The sequence below is a fragment of the Rattus norvegicus genome, chromosome 17 (assembly GCF_021556685.1).
Source record: "Rattus norvegicus strain SHRSP/BbbUtx chromosome 17, alternate assembly SHRSP_T2T, whole genome shotgun sequence".
In the NCBI taxonomy this organism is placed as follows: Eukaryota; Metazoa; Chordata; class Mammalia; order Rodentia; family Muridae; genus Rattus; species Rattus norvegicus.
In genome coordinates this window covers 8617891-8642714 of record NC_141550.1, presented here as the reverse complement: position 1 = coordinate 8642714, position 24824 = coordinate 8617891, and the positions used below count along the sequence as shown (strand labels likewise).

The 24824-nt window shown below is 50.5% G+C and overlaps 1 long non-coding RNA gene across 1 annotated transcript in view; it reads left to right on the top strand.

The window, feature by feature from the left end:
* Positions 1-14949: 14949 nt before the first annotated feature.
* The window catches only part of LOC147999974 (uncharacterized), a 93814-nt gene continuing 83939 nt past the window's right edge, over positions 14950-24824 (top strand). The window contains exon 1 of the long non-coding RNA XR_015641452.1: positions 14950-15372. This is a non-coding gene — a long non-coding RNA (uncharacterized LOC147999974). The remainder of the gene's footprint in view (positions 15373-24824) is intronic.

Sequence of the window (24824 nt, the reverse complement as noted above, 5' to 3'; positions counted from 1 at the left end):
TGCTCTTGTTCAAACAACAAAACTGAAACAGTAAATTGAGACTTAAGTTCATCATGTCACCCAGAATTGGAGTTTCCCCTTCTGGATGCTCTGTCTGCTTTTTTTGTTGCTCCAACCCCCTATCCCCATGGATGTGTGTTTGTTTTTTCGAGGCAAGGTCTTGCTATGTAGCCCAGAGGGTCCTTGAACTCCAGACCCCAGTGCTGGAATTACAGGCATGTGCCACCAAGCTTGGCTTTCCTGGAACTTCCTTGGGAGTCCCTGTTACTGCCCTCCATGGTCCCAGGCGTGCAGTCCCGTGGGAACTTTGTCGGTACTCGGTACTTAATTCTCACATGTAATTCGAAATTTATAGTCAGATATGAATCCTCCTAATGCTGAAAGCATGAGTCATGTGCGGTTGTGCGCCTTGCTGATCTCAGCTTCGTTTTACTAAGATTCGAGGAGAGGTTTGGACTTAAGAGGCCACCATGACCTTCCGGACTTACTGCTGTTTATACGGTGCAGACGCTGGCTTTCAAAAGAAAGTCTGTCATTTCAACAAATACTTCGAAAATTACTTGGAATAATTTATATTCCGTGTTGATGAGGCTGGGGGTGTGGATCATAGTCTGGTGCATTATTCTCAGTGGCCCACAGGCCCCCTGGTGGGGCATTTAGAAAACTTCCCTTGCAGGGTACAAGGAAGCCAACCTCTCCAGGAGGGGAGGCCCTGCTCCTACAGCTCTCGAAGCCTGCCTATGTGGATGTGGCGTTTGCTGTGAGGTTTTAAGGCTTGGTTGTTGACATTCTGTTAAGTATTTGGTAATTTTTTTTAAGTGTTAAAAAAATTCTCTGAGCCTTTTGAGGTTTCTCTGGGTGGAAACGACCTCAGGCAGAGCCCCCGTCTGCTCTTGCTATGTGGGTGAAGAGCCTTGGCTCTCAGATGTCAAGGACGTCATGGACGGCAGGAGGTGGCATTCCTCATGGCCACCGCACACTATTGCTTCTTGGTGTTGCTGTCCCCAGCAGTGATTTTCATGGGCTCTTATCACTATATTACTTTTATATTAAAAGAATGTTTTAAAATCAGAGGTGTAGGTAATGATTTCTTTTCTTCAATATTTATTCAATTATTTCAAAAATGCATACATTAGTGCTGTATTAACTCATTGCCATTCCTCCTCCTCGCCTCTTCCTGTGCTCTCTCTCAAATTATTAACCTCTTCTGTATTATTGTTGTATAGGTACACACACACACACACACACACACACACACACACATACACACACAGCCTTGTCAGCCTGGCTCTCTCTAGTGAGTTAAAATGTGTCTTAGAAAACCAAGTAAGGGGGTTGGGGATTTAGCTCAGTGGTAGAGCGCTTGCCTAGCAAGCACAAGGCCCTGGATTTGGTCCCCAGTTCCGAAAAAAAAAAGAAAAAAAAAAAAAGAAAGAAAACCAAGTAAGCAAGTAAGTGTTTGGGGGCTGGCTTACTCAATAAAGTATTTTCCCGTGGGCATGCTGGTTCGAGTTTGGATTCCTAATATCAGGAGCAGTATCATGCGCTTATAACGTTGGCATTTAGGAGGTAGACACATGTTGATCACCAGAGCTTCAGGTTAAGTTGCTGGAGAGGTGGCTCAGTGGTTAAGCACACCAGTCGATCTAGAGGGCCTGGGTTTGATTGTCAGCACCCTCCTGGCCGCTCACAACCATTCATCACTGCAGTATCAGGGGATCCGATACCCTTTTCTGGCCTCTCCAGACAACAAGCATGCAGGTGCTATACATTAGATGAAACATACAAGCATTCTCTTTAAGGTTACAATTAAAACAATTGAAGAAGACACCCAATATTGATTTCTAGCTTGCACACACACACACACACACACACACACACACACACACACACTAATACCCACACATATACATGCCCACCCTCTGTCCCACACAAGTAAAAGAGTCAGTAAGCAAATGAAATTCTAAACTGCACGGAAGCCGATCACAGGCTGAGCAAAGCCCCAGTGATGTGGGGTACATCTGTGACTTCTGCATTTGCTTCTGTATCTCTGCCTGGGTGAGAGCCAGCCCACTGCAAGGATAGCCCAAGCTAAGCTGTCAGCCTCTAGGCCCAGCCAAGGGTAGGTGGAGAAAAGCTATGGACTTGTTCAAACTAGATCCCTTAGCTTTCTGTTACATTGTAATTACCTGGGCGATATAGAAATACAGTTTCTGTGTAAGTTTAGAATGTGGAGGCACCAACCTAGGATACTTAATCAATCAATCTCTCTCTCTCTCTCTCTCTCTCTCTCTCTCTCTCTCTCTCTCTCTCACACACACACACACACACACACACACACACACACACACACACACACAATCATCATCACCTCAAGGTGCTGTAGAATGATCTTGGGGGTGGGGGTCAGGGGCGGTGCTGTAAGCTGGACCCTGAGTTGTCGCCTGAAGCTGGACAGTAGGTACCTGGGATCTTAAGAAGCTTGCCTTTCTAATTTTGCCTCTCTAATTTGGGTTTGAAATTTTGCACAATGAAAGCAAGCAGCCCAGAATTCCCAAGCAGACCATGGTGGCTAACCGATACCTAGGTTTCCCTCACTCCTTCCACAGTCACCCTCTACTCAGGTTTGATCTTCGAGATAAGAGGACACCTCCCCCAGGATAGTTAGAGGTTTGACTGTAGGGAAAGTGTGGGAAGCCATGGGCAGGGCCATCTAGCAAGCATAGCAAACTGCAGGTTGGCTGCAGCATGGAGTTGGGCCGGGTGGCACAGTGAGGTGGCCGACCCATTCCAGACTCCATGGTAGGGAATGGGTGACTCCTCCAGTCTCGGTCTCCTGCCTGTGACCTGCCAGCACTCGTGACTAGGAGGCAGGATCACCACTCACATGTCTCTCTCGCTCTTGCAGACTGAAGAGCGGACAAAGGGCAGGGCTGGAATTGGTGATAAAGAACAGATCTCCATATTCTTGGCTTTTTAATCTCTCTGGCTACCTGCTGGCCTACCTGTACTCTCCACTCATGGATGCCCTGTGGGTCTACCTATGCTGGCACAACACTACTTGTTCTTTTCTGGCTGGGCTGTCCCCAGTGTGGGTATGCTGTAATTTTTTTGATCGTTCAGTGTATCTTCCGTGGCTTGGTCCTGGAGACCTGACTGGGGTGACAAGGGATTGGAGAAGGCCAGACACACTGATAGAGACACACTGATACAAATACAGAGAAGCTGGGGTCAGGTGACCATGCATACTCTGAAGCGGCACCCACCACACAACGGCCCGGAACCTTCCCAAGTTGTTATGTACAGAAGGAGGGAGGGTTTTCCAGTCTCAGTAGCGGAGCAGGCTCAAGTTGGAGTGATCTAGGAGGAAGAAGCTGCACTTCCTAGTTTTTCTATACTCTGGTCATTGTCCAAGTGCCCTCACAGGTCAATTGTTCATAAACACCTATACTTGGACCAGAGGGAGCCTTTGCCCATTCCTGTGGTGTCTGAGGCATTGGTCCTTGTCAAACACGCATACCCAATCAGGACTTCAGCCACTCCTCACACATTCACCCAGAGCTTCCTTTGTCCCCCTGTAATTTTGTGGTCCCCATCCTGACACCCCCATCTTCACTTTGGGAGTGGATTTCACTCTTGATGTGTGAATCTTTTGTTCCCACAGAGTGTCATGTTTTCTTGAATTCTTTCGTGTGTGTCATTTATATCCTCTATTTGTCTAAACAGTCCTAAGTTTTGGCAGTCTGCACTGCTGGAAAGACACCCAGGTGGGAAAGACAGTGAGGACTGGCTTATACATATCGTAGGTTAGGGTTCCAGCCTTGCTGCCATCTTGCTGTATGAACACGGACAAGGAACTTGCCTTTTCTGAGCTTCGATTTCTCTGCAAACACATGCCTCCCGCTGCCCGCAGGGATGTTAGGAGCATGCCAGGAAGGGAAGGTCTGTGTCAAGAGACACTCCCTGCACAGTCTGGTCAGAATAGGTGCATCTTAGATGTAGGAGTCAGTGCCGGTCACGACCTGATCTTCCCCTCTTGTAACCCGTCACCTTCTCCCTGAGTCTTTTAAAACTGGACCATCAGCAAGAAGCAAATCATCTTCCTGGAATGGACCCTGGGTCTGGCCCCACAGCCACGCTCAGACTCAGTTTTCCCGAGTGATGGGGCTGCCCGATAGCAAGGACATGCTGAGGCTGGACTTTGGAGCAGTCTTTCCCATGAGGCTAATTCACTGTGGGGTTTCCATTCTGGGGTTTTGAAAGACGAAGGCACTCCCGGGGGTGAACTTTTCCACTTTTGGGAGTGGCTGGAGCTTGTCATTGGTCTCTCCTTGGCTGACTCTAGATCAAAGGCAGCCTTCAGTAGGTGACAGACTAGGACCTGGCCATGTCTCCACCACTTGCAGAGCCTCACACTTGCCTCTTTTAGACAGCTCCTGAGTGTCCACTGTCTGTCAGCATGCCGAGTGTGGTCCATGCACCATCTCGTGTAGGCCTCATCCCCACATCCAGAGGTAGCTCAACCCTAGAGCTTTAAGCCACTTCACTGGGCCCCTGTAGTTTGGGTCACAGATACCCTTGGCTCACCTGCCATCCCCGATGACCCTGCCTTTGTATTCTTGAGTCTTTGTATGGTTTGGCCTGTGCTGTGATCTCTCAAGGGTCATGGTTACATTTTCTGCCCCCCACCCCCCACTCCATTCTCCTCCCCGAGTTGGGACAGAAGCACATCAGCAGCGAAAGTCAATTTCTTGCGAAAATCACGCTGGGGTGCTGCCGACAAAGCCTCACATACCAAAAAGGCGGCCTTGGCCCTTTATGGAAGTTATCAGGAAGATGAATAAGCCAGCAGACTGACTCACTCAGACCTCACAGAATGGCTGGCCCTGGCCTTTGAAGAGCAAGCACTATTTACACCCTGCTAATGGAGCTCAGCCTCCTGGCCCCACAGCTCTATAAATACTCTCTGGCAGGCATAGGGGAGCGGGGCAGAGTGCAGCGAAGGCCTGCGTTGTCCATGGCCCCTTTCGAATGAGATAGTGGTGGCCAGAGAAGAGTTCAGACAAGCAGTGGCTCTAGCAGGAAGCCACAGCACGTACAGGTCTGTACAGGGCCATGGCTGCCTCTTAGCTGGCGAGCAGGCAGACAGACAGAGGTTTCTCCCAGCCTAAGTACATGGAGAGCAGCTGTTAGTCATCCGGTTAGCACGAAACATCCATCACAGCGCGTTTCAAATAGAGAGAGACTCGTGGGCTCCCTGGGAAGGCAAATGCTCTGTGGATCTGGCAGCTGTCCCCCTCCAGGAACTCAAAAGCTGGAGACCCAAACAGGGCAAGGTCTGTCCTCACAGAGTCTGAAGCTCCCTCTGGGTGCTCACCACCCAGGGAGCCACAACAGGTCATGGCAAGGTACAGGTAGACTCGGAGGGAATAGTTTCTTTCAGGGCTCAGCCCCAGCCTGCGCACAGTGGTCATCAGCCTCTGACTCTTGGAGACAGCCTGGCTTGCAGGTGCCGACGACAGACAGACAGACAGAATGAACTTCGCCCTCCTCTCCCCTCAAGCCGTCTTTTTTGATTCTGTGTGATGGTGATGGCTGGCTCGCTGTCCCTCCTCTGAAACCTCTTCACTGATGGATTCATACAAATCCATCCATCTGTTGGCCTGCTCTGTAGGTGTTTATCCCTCACACAGAGTGTTCTAGCACTGAAGATATGTGGGTAAAAAAGTGGTCCCCACCTGTTGGGGCTGATGTCTCACCAGACAAGGGAGAATACTCTGAGGAAACCCAAGTAAAGAGAGAAAAAAAATTAGCGTGTTGTCAGGAGAGCTGGCAGTAGCAGTCAGCAGGACCGTCTAGTGCCGGGGAAGCCTTTCTCTGGGGACATGGTTTTGAGCTGAGACCTCTAGACTAAGGAGGAAGTCCCCCAGGAGAAGAGTATGCCTGAAGGGGGCTGACAGACACGAAAGTCCCCAAGGCAAACTGAGGTGTAGAGTGCTTTAGTTATGTTTCTTTCGCCATGACAAAACACCACAACTGAGGCAACTTAGAAAGATTTTAATTTGGGACTTAATGTCTTGAGAGGGTTAGAGTCTGTGACCCTCAGGCTGAGGAGCGTGGCTCTGGGCAAGTAGGCACAGCACTGGAACAGTAACTAAGAACTTGCATTGTGATCCGTAAGCACAAGGTAGAGGCAGAGAGAACTTCCTGGGGATGGTATGGACTTTTTTAAAAAATTTATTTATTTATTTATTTATTTATTTATTTATTTATTTATTATAAGTACACTGTAGCTGTCTTCAGACACACCAGAAGAGGGCGTCAAATCTCATTACAGATGGTTGTGAGCCACCATGTGGTTGCTGGGATTTGAACTTAGGACCTCTGGAAGAACAGTCCGTGCTCTTAACCACTGAGCCATCTTTCCAGCCCTGGTATGGACTTTTGAACCCTGAAAGCCTTCCCCTGATGGTACACCACCTCTAACAAAGCCACGCCCCCTAACCCTTACCAAATACTCCCTCTAACTAGGATCTAAATCTCCAAACAGACGAACCTATAGGTGCCGTTCTCGTCCAAACCACCACACAGAACGTGCTCTCCTGGGTTAGTTAAAATCATCAACGTGGACAGCATGTGCTGAGGGTAGACAAACCAGGCCTGCAGGCTCTCGGTAGCCTGGTATGGCTTTGATGAGGTAAGTGGTCAGGTTTTAAATGGGGGCTGCTTACTGTGCTGTGTGTCTTGTTATGTAGACAACCATTTGGAACCTGGTTCTTGGCCTGGAGGAGGGCTGAGGCCGACTCCACTTAGCTAGGAGGACTTCGACTGTAGAGGACATGGCCAGGCAGAGGCAGAACGGCATCCATACTGGCTTTGAGTCCCCCGCGAAATGTCCGCGCATGTCCGTGTTCTCTTCTCAGCAGTCCCGGGTCTTGGGCTTGCTGGGCTCTTGCCACAGTGATAGCTAAAGCTTGGGAGAGGTGGGGGATGCCCTGGTGCGGCTGGAGAAGGGAAGAAAGCCCTTCTGCTTCTCCCTTGCCATCTGCAGAGAGAGAAGTTGAGGCCAGAAGAATAGCGTGGAGTTTCTTGGCTAGCGGACCATCTCCTGTTTAGAAAGTTCTTAGCAGAGCAACACACGGGTCCAAGATTCCCGAGAGTGTAGAGATACCCGGGTGCTCCTGACAGTGTGTCCCACAGGCCCCTCTGTCCCCTCGTAGGCTTTTGTTGTCCCAGAGGCTCTGAAAGTTTGGAGGGCCAATGGCTACCCCCAGCCGTTTTGCCTTCTCTATTGGCTACCTGGGCAATCAGAGCTGTGAGCCATACTGCCCCACCCCCGCCACCGCTAAGCCTCATGGGAATGTTGGTACAAGCTTCGCCTTACACTTCGAGCTTTAGAGGCCGACAGCACAGTTCAGAGGGAAGGTTGTGCCTCTGGGTTCCCGTCACATAAGTGGAGCTTTTTAAATTTGGAGAAGCAACTTGGTCTTTATGCATTTGGGGCTCATCAGGGAGTAGCGAAAGGTCCGGTGGCAATTCCTATCATGTGCAACCTTCTCATAGGTCATTTGTCCCTTGCCACTTGCCACTTTGGGATGGTGATTCTCACACTAGCGCGATTTCCTGAGGCCCCTGGTTGGGAGGGGGACTCGTGGACACCACCCAGAGCCTTATCCCAGAGACTCCCACAGTGGGTCTAAGGAGACGACTTCTCACAAACTCCTAGGAGATGCAAATGTAGCTGGCCCTGGGGCTCACTTTGCTGTGTGAGTTCATGCACTCTGGTCGTCATGGCTGGCCCACTGACCTGGTGGCTCCTGTCACTTTGTGGATGAGGAAATGAAGCCTTCGAGGATTAAATCACTTGCTTAGGGTCACGCAGCCAGCCACTAGGTAGTGAAGCGTCAATCCCGGTACAGGTCTGTGTAATCCTAAGCAATTGTCTCCCAACCGTGTGGGTTCCCACTTTGATGCCTGCGATCTACCAACTACTGTCCCTCTGTGTCATTAGATGCAAACAAGCCTTTGGCCAAGATTCTGGTTGATGCCAAGGGTTTTTGTTACCGTTCTGTAGTTAAACAGAACCAAATAACACTCAGTAAACTTAAGTGAGGAAACCCAGGTTGACAGACTAGAAGCTGGAGAGGTGTTGACTCATCTGAGGCTGGGGGCTGGGGGTGAGGGCTGTAGTCCAAAGCCCCTTAGTGTCCTGTGATGTCCCTAGTAATGATGACCCTAGGGGTCTTAGGGCCTTAACATCCAGTGGCAACAGGGGTCCAAGCATCTCCCCTGTCACTGGGACAGAGAAATGACTCTCCCCACCCCAACCCTACTACCCTTCCCTTCTAACTTCCTTTCTCTCTACACACCCTCTTTCCTATTGCCTGGTAGAGAGGATTTCTAACCTTTCAACATGCAGAAATGGTTGGTAAGAGAGAGGTACTGATCTAATCATTACACGTTGTGCACCTGCCTATCCTGTAAGTGTGTGCTATTGCACCGGCTGGAAACAGGAAAACTAGAGAAGGAGCGCATTTTTAAAGAGTTAGCCTAGTAGGCAGCAGGGGGCAGGTGGGGCGTCTCTACCTTCTGCCTCCCAGTAGCTTTCTCTGTACCTGGTGGGAGATCCAGAGCCCAGAGGAGGCTGTGCCCTGTGAGCAAGCCCCCCCCCCCCCTTCATACAGAGACCAGGTAGGCTTGACAGGGAGGGAAAGGACAGGCGAGAGGATAGTTCAGACCCTCTGGGGAGGTGGGAATGTGTGAGCTGAAAGGCATCCTTTGACTTCCGCTTCCACACTCTGTCCTGGCTTCGGATCACCCTTCCCCTAAGAGAATGTAGTTCCTGCTCTGGCCAGGTCATGGGTTACCTCAAATGAGTTTTGAATGGAGGTGTCATCACCCCAGACTCAGCCAGCCCGAGTTTTGGGTTCTTATGGGGCCAAATCGCCTTCATGCGCGACTTCTCAATCCCAACATCGCAAGCTTCCTGTGTGAGTTCTCGGCAAGCCATACTTCCTGTAGCATCCGTAGCGGGCAGTCTCTTCCTTTGTTCCCCACCCCCTTCCACCGTTTGCTGGCAAGAAGGAACACATTTGGAGGGAGATGTGATCTTGTGTCCCAGCCCCGCAGCCCTGAGCGGGCTCTGCCTAAGCTGGTATCTTCATCTCTGAGCTCAGCCCTAAACTCTCTGGGTCTTAGCTGGATTAAAGGCCTCGATTGTTGCTGAAGAGGAAGGAGGTCCCTCTGTAATTGCTGTTTAAATACGCCTAACAATAGCCATATGTGGAACCAGATTTGAGAGTTATTAAATATGAGCACCCTTCTTCTCCCAGACATGCCTTTGTTTGCATAACTGGGTAACATGGGAGGAGAGGCCAGAGAGCTACAGAGGTAAAGGAAGCCTCAGACTCCCTGTTTCCACGGAGGACTGGACCTTAGCTTCCCGAGAGGCCTAGGATGAGAGTATTCCAGTCTTGGTCTAAGTAAGTGACACTCCAGGACACTGGAACTCTCTGCCCACTGACCTTCAAAGCTTAACCCTAAACCATACCTAGCAGTCAGCAGCTGCCATTCTGGGTGAGCCCCAGGGCTTGAGGCAAGGGCTGTTTCTTCTAGAGGATTCTCTCTTGTCAATCACCAGACATCACAGTATCCCTACCCATGGGGAATGGGGTTAAGAGGCAGCAGAGAGAGAGAGAGAGAGAGAGAGAGAGAGAGAGAGAGAGAGAGAGAGAGAGAGAGAGAACTCGAGAGAGAGAACTCGAGAGAGAGCGCTGTCTTCACAGACGAAGCAGCCTTTGATCTCTTCTCTAGACGGCAAATTGCAATAACTTTGTAAACTAGGTTATTAGAGTTTCCAGAAAAGAATGTAAAGAATAATGAAGAACAGATAGGAGCCATACTTGACCCACACGGTAGACAAGGAGCGCAACACCTGAGTTACACGTCACGGGTGTTTTGTTCGTTCGTAAGGTCAGGGAAAAGCCTGAACCTCAGCTTTGGCTGGGTGGAAGTGCTCATAACATTTCTAAAAGGCATTTTTAAAACACATACACACACACAAACACACACACAGAGGGGGGGGAGAGAGAGAGAGAAAGACAGAGAGAGAGACAGAGACAAAGACAGAGAGAGACAAAGAGAGGGACAGAGAGACAGAGAGACAGACAGAGAGAAACAGAGAGAGAGACAGACACAGAGAGAGACACACAGAGAGAGAGAGTACTTTATCTTTGTGTCTGTCTGGAAAACTTGATTCTTTATAGACTTTATCCCACATTCTTTTCCCCTTCGGATAGAAGCGGTTGGATTTCCCTTCTGCTGGAGGTAAGTTACATACATATTTATCATAAATTTTATTGTATTTATGTTAGGGATTTGCACCAAGAGGCGATTTCCAGGTTGCTTCTCTGCTGCCTTGGGTCTGTGATATTAAGAACACATTAGTATCAGGCTCTTCTCAGAGTTAAATCCCAGAAGAGAAGGGAGTGGAGAATACGTGGGCACTGGGGCTGAGTCAGGTGTCTGCACCCTAGTAGTGTTCTGCTCTCTGTGTGGGTTCAGGTAAGGTACTGTCTTCTCCCTCCTGCCTCTCTGTCTGCACCTTCCCATAGGGCTCCCAAAGAGGATCAGAGACTGGGATGTGGTCTAGTCCTGTCCTGCCCTCGCACTGGGAGTACTTGGTGAGGGAGCTGTTATTACAGAGAGTGTAGAACTCCTGTGGCTAGGGCTTAGTCACCTAAGCCCAGGGAGCCCTGTTTGCCTCCAGTGTGAACCCCTGATTGCTGGAAGGACTGTGTTCCAGGCATCCAAAAGACCGTCCTGGCCCTGTCTGAGACCTTAGGGTAAGGAAAGCACAAACTGATATTTACTAAGAATGCCACACCCTGAGACCCAGGAAGTTCTCCCGAGTGTCTCTCCTAATCCCTAGTGCCAGACCTGGAGTGCATTCTCCTTTGGGGGAAAAAATAGCAAAGAGTTCCTGTGTGCAGAGGTGTCCGACCTCTGCGGCCAGCCGCACACTCCTACAATCACCCTGTGAAAGCTGATTACCTTGTAGGCAGAATCCAGAGCAGAATGCCGGGGTGTGAATGGTGTGAATGATGTGAATGGTGTGAATGGTGTGAATGGTGTGCCGTGTCACTTCCTGGTGAGCCACTTTTGAAAGAGGAACCCCAGGGCTACCCAGGTTTCTCGTGGGACCCTCAGTGCCCCCTCCCGAGTGCTATCTCCTGGAATCTGGCCTCAGCCTTGTCTAAGGTTATACTCTAACCCTTCCACCTCACCCCATCTGCCCCCCCCCCCCACCCACACAGCTGGGTGCTAGGAGGTATTCTGATTTTTCAGCTCATTTCCAGTTCACCCCAAGATTTCTCAATCTTGAACACTCTGGTTCTTCCTTCTTCTCAGAACCATTCCCTCCCCTCCCCCTACAAATCCCTCTTGAATAGCAAGATGTCTGCCCACCCCTACCTGGGCCCTACAGTCATTTCTTAAAACCCAGAACCACCCTTTTAAACCTGAGACTGGTTGTGGCTCATCTGCTGAACCCCTCCCACACCGCCAGAGACTGTCTCTTGTTCTCTATGTAAAAACCTGCAGACCAGCAAACCCTCACTGGCCCACTGCTCCCTGCTACCTGCCCCTTAACCTCTTTGGATGTCTGTTTCCTCCCTTAAAGAGTCCACACCCTATCCCAATTCAACATCTTGGCACAGCCTCTGATCACTCCCTGGACCACTGGTCACTCCCTGGACCACTGGTCACTCCCTGGACCACTGGTCACTCCCTGGACCACTGGTCATCCATCTTTCCCTTGCCTGTCACTCAGCCTTTAGCTTCCAACTCACTGGTCACTTACAGTAAAATTTCTGTGTCTTGAATAATGCCCCCATGGGCACTCTGTCCACACATGCACAGTGAGGTTTATCTCTGAGGTTCAGCAAGGCCCTCCAGCCTCCCCAACTTGTCCTCTAGGGTTATCTTGGAGTCCAGGGATCTTTCCTGTGGTCCTAACCCAGGAGCCCTCAGCACTCAGACCAGCAAAGGGGCTTGCTACTCTGTGGATGCTTTACCCAGGAGAGCCATCAAGGTCCACTGTGGCTAGCAGCCTTCTGCGTCTGAGGGGCTGGGTGTGTTCCAGTCTTTGTAAATGGGCTTATTCCCAAGGGCCAGCAGGGCTTCTGCTGTTCCTAAGGACTCCAGGCAAACTTTTGGTGAGGCGAATAATTTGCAGTAAACAGCAGCTAATCTGGTTTTCTTTGTGACTTACTTGATTGCAGGCACTAGAAGAGCTTTGTCTGAGAGAACAGGGTGACAATGACTGGCTGCAAGCAGGTTCAGCGGCTGGTGTCTTGCTTTTCCTTCCAACTTTCAGCAGGGAGGTAACAATCATGTGATAGAGCCCACAGATACCCCTGTCACTGTCCCCTGTGTGTGTGTGTGTGTGTGTGTGTGTGTGTCTGTCTGTCTGTCTGTCTTTGTCTGTCTCTTTGTCTGTCTCTGTCTCTGTCTCTGTCTCTGTCTCTCTCTCTCTCTCTCTCTCTCTCTCTGTCTCTCTCTGTATCCTCTCCCCTCTGGGATGCAGTGCACCCCCAGCTCTTGGGTATTGATGCTGTTGTGACTGACGAGGTAGGGTCTAGTAGAGAGAGACTCCCTACACCTCCTTCAGGCTTTGTTCCTGGCTTAGTGAGTGTGGGAGCCATAGTGTCACTTCCTCTGTCTTCCCCAGCCCACATGGATAGGGCTGGCTCTAGATCAAGGGCTTTGAAAAAGGCATCATGACTTAAAATCCAGAGATTCCCCAAGGACTAAATTGACCACTTGACAAATGGCTGGCTTCCTAGTGTAGGAAAGTTTGTTTAAACCTTGGTTTCCATTACTATGGTGTATCCTTACGTGGTCCACTGTACTTGGCTTCAGTCTTCCTACCCATCTGTGATTGGCAAATGGCACTGTCATCTCTTTTCTCTTCTCTCCTCCTCCTCCTCCTCCTCTTCCTCCTCCTCTTCCTCCTCTTCTTCCTCCTACTCTTCTTCCTCTCTCTCTCTCTCTCTCTCTCTCTCTCTCTCTCTCTCTCTCTCTCTCTCACACACACACACACACACACACACACACTACAACTACGGCAGACACCACAAGGAAACTCCAAGAACAAGGCTCAGCAGACAACCCGGCCGGCTAGTTGGTGCAGACTTGCATCCCGGGGCTGATTACTCACATATCATCTGAAATGTTATAGGTGAGAGGACCAGGTCCCAGAGCTCTAGACCTGGCTCAGAGTTGGGGGATGGGTAGACATATTGCTGGACATGCTGGAGATGGCTTCTCACATTTGGGACAATGGTCCAACCAGAGCCCAAATGGAGCATCCATATACTCGTGTACTCCAAAGTTGGTGGGAACCTTTCACAGAAGCCTCTGCCTTCCTGAGGAATTTTTCTAGTCCCCATGGATCCTTAGTCACCCTGAAGTTAATGGAGCCTGTTTGGACCTGGGTGCTGGCTTCTTAGTTTTGAGGTGAGAGATGCCCCCAGAGAGGACTGGGTCAAGAGTTCTTGGGTGTGCAGAGAAAGGGAGGGAGGGTAGCTGTCTCCCCAGGCATCTCAGGAAGCTTAGGGTGACCCTGTAAGAGCCTTTACCGTGAGGGGTGTGTCTGAGCTCAGTTGCGATTGGGGTGGGGCAGCGTGCAGATCGTCCACCTAAGTCAGCTCTGTGGAGTCAGGGGGCTGGGCTTGAGGGCGGCAGGGCCTGCTTGCTTGCGTGGTCAGAGGTCCAAGGAGGTTGGTGATGGTCCTTTTGTGTCTCCATCCCTCTCTCTTCCCCTCTTCTTTTTTCTTTACATTTTGCTTAGACAATTTAATAAAGACATTGTATAGCCAAACAGGCCAGACCCCAAACGTGAGCAAATCCAAACCCAGGCCTCTTCCCCAAGCCTTCCCTAAGAGGTAAAGTACCCCTGATTGTGAATTCTGGGCATCTCAAACAGGCTCTTTTCCTCTGCCCTGGTTACACCATTTAACAAATTCATGTGGGACAGGCACAGAGGTGAAGATGGAGAAGACAACTGCCTGCCTTTTCTTCTTAAGTGTCCCCGGGACACCGTTCTGGCTTGGAGGATTCTCGCTAATCTAATCCCTGTCAGAAAAAGAAAGATAAAGCAGTGTGGGCTTTAGAAGCAAATCCCCTTCCTGCGCTTGCTGGGTTTCTGGGATCCTCACTACTGAAGCAGCCTGCCGCCAGCCGGGCTTCTCCGAGAGGCTAGGGCAGGAGGATTTCACATTACACTCCTGCACTTTTCATATTTAAATTTGCTTGACTCTCTGGTTTGACTTTTCACTGACCCTTGAAGAATTGGAGTATATTAAGGAGGGAGGGGGACAGATCTCATTATAGGAAATGAGAAAAAAATGGGGCAGAGTTTGAAAACTTTTAATGACTGAAACTCGATGTTCCAAGTCGCTATTGTATCAGGGTTGAAGTCACTGTTTGGTTACAAGTCTGTTAGGTCTAAACGGGGTTGATGACATCTGTTTAATTTTAGATGTCTGGAATACATTCTGAAAGTAATCAAACCCAAATGTATGACCGAATTAGAGAACAATTTTATTTGTGACAGAGAAAGTTTTAAAATCAGAGCAAACAATACAACAGAACAAAGCTTTAAAAAGACCCGTCAAGTCTTTGGTCATCTTGCCTTAACTTTTCCCCAGTGGGTCTCCACGGTTGGGAGAACGTTCTTTGTGGTTTTTGTCTGTATGCCTCAGACATTATTATGTAACTCGATACCCATTTTCTTGAACTTCCTCTGGGTGCCTGCTCCGTACTGTATGACCCACTCAAAAGAGACCATATTTACGTAAGTAAAACCCTTCTTCCAGGCAACTGTGGGGACCTAAGGGCTCCTCCCACAATGCTCAAGGTCACTTGTCAGCCCTCACATAACGGGCTGACTTGTACCAGGCTGTCAGAGCGACCTCATCCCTGTTTTCTCTGAGCCCTGTCTATACGACGAGATTGGGCATTCAAGGGATGCTGGGTGGGGTAGGGTGGGGTGGGTTCTCCTTTTCCCCCAGAAGGTTCTGTCATGGTAAACTCTTCTTGCTGTTGGACAATGAATGCAAGGAACTCTCCCTCATGGTCCCTCGAGAGCCAACACGCAGGAAGATGGAGGTCTTCTTTACCGTGCCCATTCTGGGAAGCCCCACAAGAGTGGGATCAGCAGTTTGACAGTCTTATGTCCCCTCCCTACTGCCAGAGTGGCCCCGGTGTCTAACGTTCTCCCTGGTCCGTGGTGAGACCTGCATGTGGAGACAGGAAGCAAATGGTGAATGGTTTTTTGTGGATGCTTTTGAAGTTCTCCAGCAAGGCCAGGTGAGTCTGACCCCGATAGACGCCTCCCTCCTCCGGTTATTTGCTGAGTATCTGGCCTCATTTACTCCTCTGGTATTGGCTCATGTGCTCTTTTAGGAACTCCTTCTTCCATTGAGCCCCTCTAGCCTTACCCTCTGCTTCCTCAGGCCCCATTACGCCCAGTATTTTTATCCTGGGCCATTAGTCCCATTGGTTCCTAACCATACATTTTGACTGGAGCTTTGAGTTTGCTTGTTGGATTGTAGGAGGTGAAAGAAAGTATGTCAGTTGCTTGTCCTAGAGTAACAGTCAAGGTGGCTCTGGTTCTTAGGGGACGAGTGGCATATCTAGGGTAGATCTTAGGCCTGGAGAGACCACTAGTCTGGGCCCTGTAGAAATGAGTCAGGGGAGCTGTTAGAGGCTGTAGATAGATAGACTGACAGATGGATCTGCCCAAACCCTGAGTCTGTGTGTTTTGTGTAGCAGCTTCTGGGTCAGATCTTCCCACATCTGGGCTTGTAGCTATCCACTCCACAGTTGAGAGGTTACCAGTGGCTGTGTGCTGTATATGTCAGAATGGATGGGCTCATTATTGAACTATTTCCCAGGTATGTTTGCTTCCAGGGGATTCTAACGTACATACAGGGCAGTAAGCTGAGGTCAGAAAGGAAAGGGGATAGTTGCTGAGGATCTGTGTGTCAGCAGGGCGCTGGGATGGAGTTACGTGTTCACTTGAAGGTTGTGAAGGGAGCCTGGGCTAGCAGTCAGAATGTCTGGCCCCTGCCTCGGATGCTCCACACAAATGTCAGCCAGTCAGAATGTGAATAGGTCTCAGTTCGAAATCTGTAAAACCTAAATGTCCAAAACACAGTCAGTAACATGGATTTGAAAACCACGGGGATGGTTTGTGCAAGTTAGAGAAGCTTTAGTTTTTGTTGTCGTTACAAATAGAGGCTCCTTAGAACCAGCTTCTCTCTAGGGGGCTTTCACCTGTCCAAAATGGAGGTGAGATGAAAGACCAGGGCCTCCGGAGACAGGTCCTGGCTTTCTACACGCCTCCTACTTACTTTGAGGTGTGGTCCTGGGGTAATTCTGTGTGTCTCCTGGTCTCAGGATCACCAGCTGTAAACAGAAACCAGAATTCCTCCTCTGCCTTCTTCACTGGGGTGCCCAAATGCTCTTGGGGGCGAGAGTGTGTGTGTGTGTACACGCGTGTGCGTGTGTGACGATTACAGATGCTGCTGGCTCTAGGAAGGCTGTCCTGGTCTGGTCAGGATAACATGACACCATGTGGACCCTGAGGACTCTGTGTGCTTTGCACACTGTTCCAAGCTGGGCATTTTCCTGTGGCTCAGAATCAACATGCGGGTGACCTGTCTATGGGAGTCGGTTCCTAATTCCTCAGCTGTTAGTGGGGGCGGGGCTAGGGGCTGGGTGGACCAGCTTTGTCTGTGTATGGCTGGGGAGAGCACAGCTCTATGTCCTGACTGTGGCGTGTGGACTCATGGCATCTGGGGCGAGGCCCTCCTGATGGCATCAGGGGCCCTGACTAGACATAAGTCATAAGGGGCACTGGAAAAAGGCAAGGCTTAGTGCCTCGTTTGCTCTAGGATATCACGCCCTCTTGGAGTTCCTGTGTTCACTGTGCGCATGCGCAGCTCATGCTCTATGCGCCAGGGTGGGTGGTGCCCAAAACACTGGCGTTCACACTTAGCCAGTCAGTCTCTCAGTGCCACCGTGTCAAGTCGGCACCGTCACCTGACTTCCTGCCCATGATGGCCCTGTTCACGGGTTTTGCCATTTATACTGTCACCTTGTCGTGAATCCATGTCAGATCTCTTCGTTTTGCTCAGAGAAAGGCGGAGGACAGGGGTTGGGGCTGTTTGCACCTGTTGGTAGGATTGGAACATTTTCTCACTGAGATGCCACAGGGGCCACCAGGGCTCTTCATGCCTCCTAGCTGAGGTACAGGGCTAGAATAGTGTCTCTCTTAGAGAGTTTAATGAGTTGAGGTGTATAAAGCGTTAAATACAACCTCTGGCACATAGTAGGTGTTCTAGAGACAGAAATTTGCTGCTGCTGATGCCTGGGACAATGACAATTATTTCTAGATGTCTCTGTTCCTCTGCTGCCCTATCCCTGTGATGGCCAGGACAGTAAGGCTGGGTGACTAGTGTCTCTTCCTCTGCCACGTGCAGCACAAGTGACCCTTACCTCTTTCCATATTGCTTCTCAACTTTCCCACGAACCCTTCATTCCAGGCTGTGAGGTTATAAGGCTTTGGAAATTAATTTTTTAAATTATGCTCTCTGACCCTTTAAACTTTATGTCAAATCCCCCCTCGTGCCTTAATGAAGCGTGGGCTATTTTGGGTACTTTGGGAAGTGTGGCTGACGACGTGGCCTTTTAATTTACATGGGAGCTCACACGGCCCGAATACGTATCTATATAATTAAGAATAAAAATCAACACCCCCAAGGCAGGCTGTGTTAGTGAACATCACATTTAATAGAGGATTAGGACGTGGAATTAAAGTTGCCCAAGGGTACTTTGAGAGACTTCAAACACCTTTTTGGAAAACAAATTAATGTGGTTTTCAGAGAGCATTTTCCAAAGACGATGGAGGCTTTTCCTCAGGCTTCCTTGCTTTCTTTTGAAATGTATTTTTAACACTTGTGTAAACAGTTTGGGTCCGTGACATGGGGCTTCCTGCACTCCCTTATTAGCTGGTGTCTCTGGGAGAAGAATTTGCCTCATTATCTGGGTGTTTTGATCTCCCAGAGGCCACCACTTTCTTCTTTTCCTGCTGCCTACTGGTATGGGACCCACTTGGTTTGTGGCTCAGTGGCTTCCCCCGTTCCCGTCCCCCTGCCAAGCCTGCCTTCTCTAGGTTTCCTGAATGCCCGGGTCCTTCCCTGCAGGGCAGGGCTTTGGATGACTGCCCTGCTGCGGGCTCAGCCGAGAAGTGGGCAGAAACAGCGTGGCTTCTCCTCCTCCTCCTTCAGGTGCATGGGTGTGTGTGAGGCCCCCATTTCCCTTGCAGACACTTTGACAGCCTCTGTCAAGCTGTGAGTGAACCTTAGATTCTGCAGGGTACAGGTCACGAGCCAAGTCCCAACAGGCCATGTGGCCCCAACCCACAGTCTTCCTGGGTGTAGGTCAGGTAGAGGATGCCAGTTCCCTTTGGGGTGCCCTTGGCGTTATGCTTATCCAGGGAAACCCCTTTAGAGGTTTAACAATTCAAGGACACGGGGCAGAAACTTCAAAATTACGCCTGTTGGGTTTGCCCTTTAAAAATGAATTCTTCCCGTGTAAAGTGAGGGCAGTCACTGGCTAGCACTTATTAGGCACTTACTGTGTGCCAAACCTGCTGAAAGTGTTTGCTCATTATTCCTTTTAATAACTTTTAAGTATAAAGTCTCACTGTTGTCCCCATTTCTCAGAGAAAGGGAAGCTGAGGCCTCGGGAGATTAGCTTAGGCAATGCTTCAAACGAGAGAGAAATAACGCCAGCTGTCCATTTCTGGCACCTACTGGAGCTGTCTGAGGAGCTGGCCCAGCCCAGCCCTGGCTGTGGGCATGGTAGGAGGCAGAAACCACATCCACCCCTCGTGGCTTGATATCCCGTCCATCTGCCCATTTCCATGCTGGCAGGAGGCGTGTGGAAATGTGGTAGTCACTTCATTTCTCAGTGAGCATCGCTCCCGTGTGACAGTAGCCAGTAGCCTCCAGCCTGGCTGATACATGTGGTTCATTCAGCAAGGAACACATCTGTTCCTGTTGCTACCCAGCAAGAGGCTCATGGAGCAGAAAGGAAGGGAGTGTGTGGTCTCCTGGCCTGGAGGTGGGAACATGTCAGGCCCCAGTGAGTTGTCTCTTCTTGCACACCTATAGAGGGGGACTCTGGTTTTTAGGTCACCAGGACTGTCTCTTGGTAAGGCAGTTTCCTCCAGAGAACGGTATTGTTGGAGGTCCGTGTCAGGGCAAGCACTGTGCCGTGCCTGTGTACGGTTATAGGGAGGAAACAGAGAACACAGGCGACTGGCTGCGGTCACACAGCGGGGTCTAAACCTGCACACGACACGCTGGTGCCTGGGAAGGAAAAGCTGAGGCGGAGACCTGGAGGGATTGTGAGAAGTTGGTGAGGAAGTGGACGGTTGTGGAAGATGACAGGAAGTGGCGCAAGGCAGGAGGCCGGGAGAGGTGGGAGGCAGTCCGTGTCCAGAGTGTCAAAGACTTCATCCAGGAGTATTTGGTGTGATTTGACGAACAGTTCTCTGCGGCAAAATGGGAGAGAGGGAGAAGCAAAGTGGGAGGTGAAGTGCAGCAACACCCCGATTTGAAGTGCTGGCTTTCGAATAGTAGCGGCATGCTACCATTCACACTGCGGCTGTCCGGGAGTATCCTGAGGTGGAGGGCCCTGATTGTTGGGTGTCGTGAGCCACAGTGCAGTTCAGCATGCAGATGGCCCCTGATCTGGCTGCCCAGACTCTGGACTGCCTGGTGGTACACTCTTCACAGAGGACTGGGGTGTCAGGAGGGGAGGTAGAGTTACAAAGGCTCATCTGTCCATTCCTGGGGGACAAGGCTCAGGGGCAAAGACAGCGAGGCCACAGTTGATGCTGGACCAGGGCTCGCTGTACTCAGCAGCAGGAGCATCTTTCTGTGCGTGGTGCCTAAAAGCACATTTCTCAGAGAGAAGCTTTTGGGAGCTCTCAGCCTCCTTCACCCTCTGAGGTCAGGCTGGACCTAGATTGGTTTCAGATGGGAGCCTTTCCTCTCGAATGTCCAGTCCAGCGAGTTAAAAACGGCATTTATTCCCCTAAGAAATAATCTAGGAATATTTAGTTGGAAATGTTTCTTTTTTTCTTGGAAAGAAATGTGGTTAGGAATTTAGGACACAGAGGCTCATAGAGCATGTCTGTGTGTGTTCACCTGCCCTTCCAGGACAGCTTTGGATGTGCAGGAAGCAGACTAGGCTTTTTGCCCTGCTCCACACAGAGCATTAGCCTGTCTCCGTGGCTCTGCTAGCCCACACTAAGGACACGATGGGTGACTTTAGCTCTTGTTCCCTCTCTTGATTTTAGTGCCAGTGAGACTTGGCACGCCACTGTCTCTGGATGTTGTACTTGGTGTATCACGCTAACTTATAGGAGGGCATGGGCTCCGGGCTCCTTTCCCACCTGGGTCCTGACTGAGAATGGGCAAGGGACTCCCCTCTCTTAAGCCAGAGCACCACCCACCTTCTGTCTGTCTAGCTCAACTGCAGCCTACCTGGGCCCGAGGCTTCTTGTCCTGCCCCACCCCCTCAGGACTTGACTGAGATCACCTATGATGCACTTCCCTCCCTGTAGGGGTAGGGCCTGCTCCTGAGTCTCTGCCAGTGCCCACAGGTTGATTGGTGGCTTTCACACTTGTCTGGGCCTCGTTTGCCTCACCCTGCCCTGCCCAGGGAGAGGGTTCGCTGATTTGGGCCAGGCCTCTCATTCTGGGGCTGCCTGGAAGGCCCTGAGTGGGAAGAAAGGGTGAGGTGAGGTCTGAGTTCTAGCTTAGGAAGGGAAAGAAACACTTGCCCAGGCCCCGTGGGTTTCCGGGCTCCTGGCAGCCACAGACAAGTTTATGCAGAGGGGCGTGGTAATGAAGGGTCCCCGAGAAAACCCCAAAACTCAGTTTGCAGGAACAAAGTTGGGAAGTCACCCACGTTCTCTCTCGTGTGTAGACACCAATGCCAGAGAAGAGCAGGGTCTTCCCTCACTCACCGTGAGTCGGTAAGGAAATTCAGGTCTTGGTCCCCCAAGCTCGTGTGTTCAGGTCCAGGACTTTCTGTGGTCCGGACAGAGGCCTATGGATAGGACAGCAGATGAAAGCCATAGTGTCCTCCAGTCTGGCCCGTGTCCCTTTCAGGAATACCCCGCTAGGCACAGCCATTAACATTCAGGTACAAGGCATGTGCCTGTGTGGAGACCTGCCCTGGGTGGGGCTCACAGAAAAATCCGGAGTCCACTCAAGACCTGGCGCCAAGTTGTGCAAGAGCCGTGTGGCTGGGGTTGTGCTAGGTGACTCAGCAGGAAGAGGTGCCAAGGGAGCCCAAGATGGCAGGCCCTCAGCCAGGAGGAGGTTGAGTCTGCTACACTAACTGAGGTCGAGGATGACCAGACAGAATGCGCCTGTGTGGCTAGAGCCAGAGGTAGGGTTAGGGCAAGGCGGGATTGCGTAGGGTGAGGCTACATGATTTCTAATATCCCAGAGAGAAGGCTGGCTTGGGGCAGTGGCCCCAGGAAGGCCCCCCACCCCCACCCCCAGGGTTAGCCTTTATGGGTCCCTCAGATCCAAGGGTGTGACTGAGGAATGTGGAGCACCTTGCTGACCGGATGGGGGCAAGTGTCTTGGCCTCCCTCTGTGTCTTACGGCTGCCCATCTGCCGGTTGGGAATGGCATCTCATAATTGGTGACCTTGTCAGAGGAGGGAGCGAATGAAGGAGGCGCTTAATGGTGGGTACAGAGTGTGAGGCCACATGCTTCTAGGCTACTAAGTCCCATATCCAGTCTCTCTCACCCTCCCCACAGTCTTCCAGGCTTTCTCTCACCTGACTGAGGCCCCATGGGGTCAGGGATGCCATTTAAGGGATGCATCACATGTCTTCTCTCTCAGCCTTCTGGCCTAGGGTCCTGGGAACACAGGGCAGGTGCCTAGCAGCCCGCTCACACCTCTCACTCCTAAACCCTTCTTGTTGGCGACAGTAACTATCAGCCCACCTCTCAGAGACAAGAAGAGATATGGAAAGAATAGGACGATTAGCCAAGGTATAGACAGCTGCTGGCCCAGCTTCTCTGTCAGGAGTGCAGCCATGCTGGGAGGATGGAAAAAAAAAACCCTCTTCCCCTGGGGAACCAGACTCTTGGTGTCCTAGAGCTGGAAGTCAGATCCGCCATTGAACCCCTGATCCTGTGAAACACAGAAGACTCCTGGACTCTGGCAAGGGACATGGGAGCCATGTCCTACAGGCCTGCAGAAGCGGGGGTCACTCTCTAGCCCGAGGAAGTAGGTAGCTCTGTGTCTGGCTCATGATCTAGTTCCAGCCTGTTTCTCCCTCCTTGAGCCGGGCCCTGGGCTGACCTGCCTGCTGTCCCCAGCTTGCCTAGGTGTCCAACTCTGTCCTAGAACTTTTCACCTACATGCTGAAAAGACACACAGACAGTGCTTTCTCAATATACCTGGCTTCCCTCCTTGGAGATCATCCTTAGCAGGAGGGATTGTGCCAGGTTAGAGAGAGAGAGAGAGAGAGAGAGAGAGAGAGAGAGAGAGAGAGAGAGAATGTGTGTGTGTGTGTGTGTGTGTGTGTGTGTGTGTGTGTGTGTGCATCCTGTGCATCCTCGAAGGATAAAGGCCGCCCTGAAGTCCACATGGGGAGATGCTTGTACTTCATTTTCCTACCTGGAGCTTCAGAGAGAACTCAGTGTGTAGAACAGAGGAGGAAGGTTCTTCCTCTCCTCAGCTACCACTATGCTGGGAACATGCAGGAAAAGGCTGAGGGAGACGCAGGAGTAAGGAAGCCACATGGGCTCTAGACTGGGGAACTGATCTTAGGGAGAGTTCACTAAGCCTACGGTTTTGCCAGAGATCTACTTGTAGGTAGGTGATGTGAGATGACCAGCTGAAACCTTTGCCAACCCAAACGAGGCACCGGCCTCACAGGAGATTTTTGCTGTCACCCCTAGCATGGGGCCAGTCCGGGGTGAGTGGCTGGGCAGGATACCTAGGCCAGCCCTGCTGCAGAACTCTCTAGCCTCTGGCAGCTACCCAGCGGAGTGGCCCAAGGTTTAGAAGTTCCCCATAAAACAGAAATCATGGCACTCTTGTCCATATTTGCAAGGAAAATAAAACCCCACACTGAAGAGAGAGGGTCTAATGTTCTTAAGTGTAAGTTTTTTCACCCATAAATTTTTTAATTAAACCTTTGGCACCCATTCCGCCTGGAGAGCCAGGGGAGATGGCAGAATTACAGGACCATTTGAAACGTGTGAATCTGGCGAGATGATCCACGGACCCATTTGGGCACGGCGGCAATTGGAACTTTTAATGACTCTGTGGTGGCTTAACAGTTGTGCTTGGCTGGTAGGGCTGTGCCTGGTCCGTGCAATGTTTTCTTGGCATGCCACAGTTTTGCTTTGGTAACAAGCACCCAGGCCCTGGGACAGGCAGGGAAACCGGTGGCCCAGCCTGGCGCTTCCGTTTTGATAACTATCTGAAAATGTGTGTAATCATCTTGCAGAGCGACCTGTAACTCGAATTGTAGACCAACTCCTTCTGGGTCTTTGTGAAGGTATTTGTGTATCCAGTCGCCTTGCTCGAGCCAAGGTGGCTCAATTTGATTGCATCACTTCTGATAGAGAGGCAAAGGCATATTAGGGCGTGTGATGCGGGAGCCCAGGCGTCGTTCCCCGCTGACCTGGGTTACGTGCATTTAGCAGATGGATCCTGGGTCTACCCACAGCAGCATGCTAGAAGAACAGGTTGCTGGCATTATGAAGACGTAGACTGTCTGTGGAAGGCCGATTTTAGTACCACCATGAGGTGAACAAGACAGTTTTACAGTTGTCAAGTAATCCCTCATTAACATGAGTGCCTCGGGGTTATTATGTGTAGGGTTTTGGTTTTGGACCAAGGATGGTTATCCCGAACTTGGAAACAAAGCCTTCAAGTTATTAATTCCACTCCATGTGTCGGCATACAACCTTTCACAGCCATTCGCTCCCCGTGGTGGTATTAGTTAAATGAAAACACAGAAGGAGATGTGGCCCAGGGCTCACCTTCGTATTGTTAAACCCCATCTTGGCAGTTTGGCTTTAGAAAAGCTCACCAGCTGATTTTGTTGTTAGTTCTTATTTGTATTTAATTCCCAATTTTGCTTTTTTTTTTTTAAAAAAAATATGTTCCAGGCTGACAAATATGGGCAGCTGTGTTAGGCTGACTCTAATTTTTTGTTTCCATATTTACATGCACTCATTTGCCCGTTATCTTCTTCAGATTCTTGCCAAATGACTGGCAGATATAGCACAGATAAAGAAGTTGAAACCTTTGTCCTTGTAGAGTTTATAACTACAAATATGTTTATATAGAGTTTGTGACTACAAAAACAACAAATGAGCAGACATGTGAGCACACATGCACACACATGCACATACATGCACACATGGCACACATGCACACACATGCGCACACGTGAACACACACACATGCACATATGCATGTGCACGTGAACACACACATGCATGCACATGCACACACACACCCGCTCACCCATTCGCTCACCCACTCACCATTGAATGAACCTGTAGCACACAATCAGGGAGAGAGGAAAGATAAAGTGGCTGCGAGAGATGACAGAGCAGGTGTGTGTGGTTCACGTAGAATGGTCCAGGCTGGCCTGTCTGAGGGATATCATTTGCTCAGAGAGCCCAGGAGGCAGGGCA